Source organism: Triticum aestivum, chromosome 2B (assembly GCF_018294505.1).
Source record: "Triticum aestivum cultivar Chinese Spring chromosome 2B, IWGSC CS RefSeq v2.1, whole genome shotgun sequence".
NCBI lineage: Eukaryota > Viridiplantae > Streptophyta > Magnoliopsida > Poales > Poaceae > Triticum > Triticum aestivum.
In genome coordinates, this window is record NC_057798.1 from 101,518,599 (window position 1) to 101,526,362 (window position 7,764).

Consider the following 7,764-nt stretch of genomic DNA (forward strand, 5'->3'; position numbering starts at 1 on the left):
CTCGACGCCCGCCGCCGCCGGACTCCACCCCGTCGAACGCCGCCCCCTGCCTCCTCCCAGACGCCCCCTCGACTGGATCGGGGAGGGGCCAGGTCCCGCGCCGCCCCAGCGCGCCCCGACGCCGGTGCCCACCTGCGCCTTCACCCATCGTCGCCGGACAGCCGCCACCTCATCCTCTCCCTCGTCGGACCTCCCCAACCGCCGTCGAGCCCACTGCCCTAAACCCCTACGCCTCGCTGTGAGCTCCGGTCTCCTTCCCTCTCTCCCCTTATTCTCTGTCACCGACGCCGTTCACTCGCGCACGCATGACCGTAGCCCGCCCTGCTGCCGCCTCTGCTCACTCCCGCCGCCATGAGCTCGCTTCGGTCGAGCTCCGGCCTCGTCCCGCAGCCCCCGCTTTGGCTCCGCCACGCCCGCTCGCTGCCAGCCCTGCGGTCGTCGTCCCAGCTCACACCGACCGTCGTCGGCCCCGCGGCCAACTCCGGCGCCCCGCCGCGCCATGACGGTCGTTGCCCGCGCACTCGGGTTCGCCCTACGGGCGCGCGCCCACAACCGTTACGCTCCAGCCCCTGCGCCCGAACGCCCAGCGCCCGTTAAGGCCTTGGGCCACTTACATGCGGGCCCCAGCGCCCAGAACATTTTGTTAAAAAAAAGAAGAGAGAAGAATTTTAATATATATATATATAATAAATAAATAATAAATAATAAAAATAAATAAATAAATAATTAATTAACTTAATTAATTATGTTTAATTAACCTAGTTAACTAACTAACCTAATTAACTCTGTTTAATTAAACTTGTTAATTAATCAGTCAATGACATGCGGGACCCACACATCAGTTTGACCCCGTCAACTCTGTTGACTGCTGACGTCAGCATGACATCATGCTGATGTCATTATTCCATTTTCGAATTAATTTAGATAACTAATTAAATTCCAAAAATTAATAAAATCTTTAGAAAATCATAACTTTTAATCCGTAACTCGGATTAAATTATTTTCAACATGAAAGTTGCTCAGAACAACGAGACGAATCCGGATACGCAGCCCGTTCGTCCGCCACGCGTCCCTAGCATAGAGAACCTGCAACATTTCACCTCCGGTTCATCTGTCCGAAAACACGAAACACTGGGGGTACTTTCCCGGATGTTTCCCCCCTTCACCGGTATCACCTACTACCGCGTTAGGGCACACCGAACACCGTGTATTGCCTTGATATATTTTGTGGTGCTTTGTTTGCTCCGTATTCATTATTTCTTCCCCCTCTTCTCTCCGGTATACTACGAGACCGACCCTGCTGCTGACCAGTTCGACTACGGAGTTGACGACCCCTCTCTCTTGCCAGAGCAACCAGGCAAGCCCCCCCCTTGATCACCAGATATCGCCTACTCTTCTCTATACTGCTTGCATTAGAGTAGCGTAGCATGTTACTGCTTTCCGTTAATCCTATTCTGATGCATAGCCTGTCATTGCTGCTACAGTCATTGATACCTTACCCGCAATCCTAAATGCTTAGTATAGGATGCTAGTGTTCCATCAGTGGCCCTACACTCTTGTCCGTCTGCCATGCTATACTACTGGGCTGTGATCACTTCGGGAGGTGATCACGGGCATATACTATATACTTTACACTGTTACATTACCTGTGATACTGTTCGGAGATGGGGGCTGAAGGGGAAGGTGGCTCCATCCAGGTAGTGGTGGGCCTGAGTTCCCGACGGCCCCCGACTGTTACTTTGTGGCGGAGCGGCAGGGCAGGTTGAGACCACCTAGGAGACAGGTGGGCCTGGCCCTGTTCGGCGTTCGCGGATACTTAACACGCTTAACGAGATCTTGGTATTTGATCTGAGTCGGCTACGAGCCTATACGCACTAACCATCTACGCGGGAGTAGTTATGGGTATCCCGGCGTCGTGGTATCAGCCGAAGCCTTCTTGACGTCAGCGACTGAGTGGCGCGCGCCGGGTTGGACTGCGTTAACGCAACTTCCTTTGTAATGGAGGTTGCTAGGTCTGCTCACCGGCCGCGTATGCAACGTGCAGGTGTGCAATGGGCGATGGGCCCAGACCCCTGCGCGCATAGGATTTAGACCGGCGTGCTGACCTCTCTGTTGTGCCTAGGTGGGGCTGCGACGTGTTGATCTTCCGAGGCCGGGCATGACCCAGGAAAGTGTGTCCGGCCAAATGGGATCGAGCATGTTGGGTTATGTGGTGCACCCCTGCAGGGAAGTTAATCTATTCGAATAGCCGTGATCTTCGGTAACAGGACGACTTGGAGTTGTACCTTGACCTTATGACAACTAGAACCGGATACTTAATAAAACACACCCTTCCAAGTTCCACAGACAACCCGGTGATCGCTTTTCCACAGGGCGACGAGGGGAGGATCGCCGGGTAGGATTATGCTACTGCGATGCTACTGGAGATGCTACTTGGAGATGCTACTTGGAGATGCTACTTGGGGGACTTCAATCTACTCTCTTCTACATGCTGCAAGACGGAGGCTGCCAGAAGCGTAGTCTTCGACAGGATTAGCTATCCCCCTCTTATTCTGGCATTCTGCAGTTCAGTCCACTGATATGGCCTCCTTACACATATACCCATGCATATGTAGTGTAGTTCCTTGCTTGCGAGTACTTTGGATGAGTACTCACGGTTGCTTTCTCCCCCCTTTTTCCCCTTTTCCTTCCTTTCTGGTTGTCGCAACCAGATGCTGGAGTCCAGGAGCCAGACGCCACCGTCGACGACAACCCCTACTACACTGGAGGTGCCTACTACTACGTGCAGCCCGCTGACGACGACCTGGAGTAGTTTAGGAGGATCCCAGGCAGGAGGCCTGCGCCTCTTTCGATCTGTATCCCAGTTTGTGCTAGCCTTCTTAAGGCAAATTTGTTTAACTTATGTCTGTACTCAGATATTGTTGCTTCCGCTGACTCGTCTATGATCGAGCACTTGTATTCGAGCCCTCGAGGCCCCTGGCTTGTATTATGATGCTTGTATGACTTATTTATGTTTTAGAGTTGTGTTGTGATATCTTCCCGTGAGTCCCTGATCTTGATCGTACACGTTTGCGTGCATGATTAGTGTACGATTGAATTGGGGGCGTCACAAGTTGGTATCAGAGCCAACTTCCTGTAGGAATCCCCCTTCCAACTCCTTGGCCGAAGTTGAGTCTAGCCATTGCAAAACTTTTACTAACTTGGCTGTGTGCCTTACGGGCCCACGTCGCCATTGGGTGGTATTAGGATCTTTTATTCCTCGACCTATACTCTGGGACTCTTATTTCTCTTCTATTCGGGTTAAATGATTTTTGCTAAATCTAACATTAGGATCTCGTTATCACTTTCACCCGGAGAGCCCCTTATTAATGATGATCGTCTGCGGCACGTGAAGACCCTGAAGATACTCTCCGTTGTTAACCCGAGAACTTATGTTCATCGCATTTGCAATTCCCCTTCCACCGTCAACCCTTATGGATAACTACTTGCAGTTGTTATTCTTACATTCATCCCCAGTTGGTCTTGTTATTACCAGATACCTCGAAACACTCGTCGTTGTCTCGATAATCCTTTGAGCTTATCGCCGTGCTGTTCCTTGTCACCTGAATACCCCTATGGATAATTCTCGCACTTATCGAGTATCCGCTCATCCCCCAGTTGTTCATGTGTTTCACAATGGTCTTCGAAATACTATTTGATCCTCCAAAAATCCTTAATAGCTTATTGCTCTGCAATACTTGTCTGCTTGCATTATGGATGCTTTCCATTGGCAATATTCGTTAGTATCCTTAGGCATCGTCATTTTGATCCTATTGATTCAGCATGTGTGCGAATGCACACAATCATCTATCAAACCTTCTAAATTATCCTTCCGGCTCAGACATCATTTTTGAACATGAGCTGGTTCTCAACCAAACTATTTGTCGTCAATTGTGCCTCTGGTATATTCAACTTATCCATCCCTACTCAGAGCATTGCTTCTGATCCTTTGTTTTGGAAATCGAAATTCCTTTATTATCTAAGCATCGAACCATTCCGATGTTCTATAATATGATGCCCGTGCATTCTTCTTCCTCTGGTTGAGTACCGATGCTCACGTCAGATCCCTTGTGGACCATCAGGCCCATTGTTGGGTTTTATCCGTCAGCATCCTTCATATTCAATAACCTTGTGAGCCTTCCCTTGGATACATAATGCCCTTGGTAATTGTATCATCTACTTTCTCAACCTTGCTCTACTTTCGAGCTTGTGTTATTTACTCTTGAAACTTGTGGTATACGTTTCTAAGAAGCCCCTGTGGGTTGAACATATGCCTTCTCTAAACCGTGTGAACCCGAAAGTTTTCACGAGTCATACTCTTCTGGTGCTTCACCAGATAAAATTTCAACACTGCAACTTCATCGAACGTGAGAAGTGAATGAAAGGTTATGCATTGGAGAAGTGGGAGTCGACCTTGAACTTGTGTTCATGCCCATGGACACGATGTAGATCTTATCATTAAAGCTTCTTTTAAATAAATTATTCCTTTGGTATAAGTTCATCTTATATCTAGGATCTGGCCTTTTGCAACCGTCGTTCCGACCATGATTGTTCTTCTTTGATCTCATTTCTCGGACAAGTTAAAACAATTGTCTTCTATGGATCAATACACCAGTCCCACCTTTACTTTGATCTTGTGTCGAGTATTACCCCCCTGGTATCTCGAGATTATCATGGAACTGCATAACTCCTTATGAGTTCTTCATCAAGTGCTACCTTCCCACTGATTCCAATTTTTCGTGGGCTCTGAGTTATTGAACACTCAAAGACACCGATAACTGAACCGAGTCCGCTTTACGGTTCAACAACTCTTCAGTAAGCTTCTATAAGTACGAGTTTGTACCCGATCACGCCATTCCTAGCCTGTTTGGCTATATCATTGTCGTGACGATTCTAACGGTGCTACTTGGTCCTTATTCTTGGAGCACCAATTTTCGACGATGAACTAACCTTACGTCGATTTTCCTCGTCATATCCTTTCACCTTAAACAACAAGCTTGAGTTCGAGTTTGTGTCGTACCCTTGGTTCCAATAACCTTTCACTTCATCATTACTTTGACTTGATGTCGTCGCTGATCGATTACATCTTCATGAACTCTCGCGACAAAGGTTTCGTGATCGTCAACATTCTGAGCTCATCCAGGATATCAATTGGATTCATGATGAGAAATACCATCCTTGCCTCGATGAATTGTATTATCATCGACCACTTTATTGCCTTCCCACCAACACAAGCTTGTTCATGTTTGGTGTTATACCTTGAGTTCCTTGCTGTCCAGCAATTGATCTTCCTTACCTCGGAAGTATTACCATCTCTTTTTGTCAAGAATGTGGTGAGAATTTCACCACCTCTTAATAATTCTTGATATCATAATACTTCTTGCCATCTTCGTTCATTCCTTGGTCCCCGTATTGTTTTCAACCGGAATACCGACAATGGAGCTATGACGTGTGAATTCAAAACTTCTAGCAACCCTATTGCTTTGAAGTGAATGGGCGATAGTTCATTCTAAGTCCTTCGCTAATTGAATCACCATTCTGACATTGGTCGTGCAACCCAACCCATATTTCGGGCGCACATTTCAACCAATGTTTAATTGTGTATGTTTTCCTCGAGCATACTTCCTTATATCATTTGATCTGGCAAATGTTATCTCCTTGTTCACTTAATGGTGGAAATCCATCTTTTGGGGAATCTCGGCGAATGGCCGTTGAGTTCACCAGACACCTCCTTGTCCTCTCCTTGGGTTAATGATGAACTCTTGTTAATGGAAGTCACTTCATAGTTCATTTCCCGAGAATCTTACAGTGTCATCCCGTCAATTGGTGTTGCACCTTTCTTCTCAGGCATCCTGAGCCTGAGGTATCCTGACACCAATCATACCTGAATCTCCGTCAGATATGATGGTTAGGAAAACTTTCCAAGAGTTATGATACTGATCCTTTGATGACCCGGTAACATGATGTCATGCCTAGCACCCCCCCCCCCCGGCTGGAGGACCTATCATTATAGATTCCTTTTCAGCAAGGTTATCCATTCATCCATGAGGAAATTGTAAGACTTATTCTACAAGATATTCCTGATGGATCCTTCGTGTTTCCAAAGTCTGATCTTCACACGAAGACCATGTCAAGGCTATCTCGAAGCATGTCAATGGTACTCCGATTTTCAACAGGAACATTTGAAGCACGATGCTAAATTTTATTTATCATTTATCCTAACACCATTGTATGGGTAATGTCATGATATTTCTCTCCCCTTTCCTAAAGGGTTTTCTACGTTATATCCTATCATGGATATCATGCTCTGCTTGTCCTTGGGAAGGATTTACCCCTGAAAGATGTGTTTAAACACATTTTCCTTTCCATTGTTCTGTTTAAACATAATAATCACTTTTCCTTTCCATTGGTTTGTTTAAACCTTATTGTGATCTATATAATATAAGCAGTAATATCCCTGCTCAAGTAAACACCTCGGTGTACCATCTTGTCTGGTGTAACCCTGTTACTATTGTTGATGACATTCCGGTAGCCACCGATGGACGAGAACTTTGCCTATTGGTCCGCCTCGTTCAACGAGTAGGAATTGGTTCTCTTCGTCCCTCGCCCTTGGTATCGATGTTGTTGCCGACATATCTGACAGGCTACCCTTTGACACGCCTTACTATCATGACCGTGCAAAATGTTGGCCCCCTTCCTACTTTCAACCACATGGTGGGCCCATAACCCACAGTTCCACAGGATCGAAACCTGACTCTCCTGCACCCCCTCTTCCCAAGGTTGTTCCTCGCGTGCGGCCTCGTATGTAATTCACGGGCCACCGTCCCAAGTGATCTATTTTGGTAGCAGACGCAATACTCAATCTCATTGCTCTGGACCCCTTTCGCATGTTGTTTCAGACATCGAACAATGGCCTATCCGTTTGAAACTTCTCATGGTACCTTCTTACTTTACTCTCGATATTTTCTTAAGTTCAATTCGAGAGTTACTTCCTACCCCATTCCCTGAGTTATGTACCAGATAGTCAACCTGGTAAGGCCCGCCCTTCCCGAGTCTTCCCCCCATATCCTTTTCGTAAGTACGATGAAGATCCCGAAGAAAGGATGGCGACTTCATCATTTTGACCTGAAGCAGAAGTATGAAGGCATCAATATATTGGATTGACCTCTTCGAGAAGAGCAAGCCAGGATGAGAAGACCCGCTATATTCGTTACCAAACCTTCCCCCCTTACTCCCCTCTTAAATCTCGGGACGAGATTTCTTGTAGTGGAGGAGAATTGTGACGCCCGGGAAATTAAGCTACAATGATCCTCTGCTAGTGATGCCATGTCACCTCAATTATAGTTGCTAATCTTGAGTTAGTTTAAAACCGGTCCAAAATTCAAAATTCAAATTAATGATAACAATAAAAGTTTTCAAAAATTAAAACTAAAAAGTTCGGTGGTTGTCAAATATTACATCGGTAAATATGGTGGAGTGCACACATTTTTATAAAGTGTCTGAATATTTTAAAATGAATTAGAACAGAAAAGGAAAATTAAGAAAAGAAAAAAAACAAACCGAATAAATAAAGGGAGGGGGAAAAAACCCCTGGCCAACTGGGCCAAACGGCCCATCCGGCCAGCCCACCGGCCCACCCGGCCCCCTCACTCCCTTAACCCCCCCCCCCACTCCCCGACCGAACCCTAGCCGCCCCCCACTCCTCTCTCCCCCTTCCCACGACCC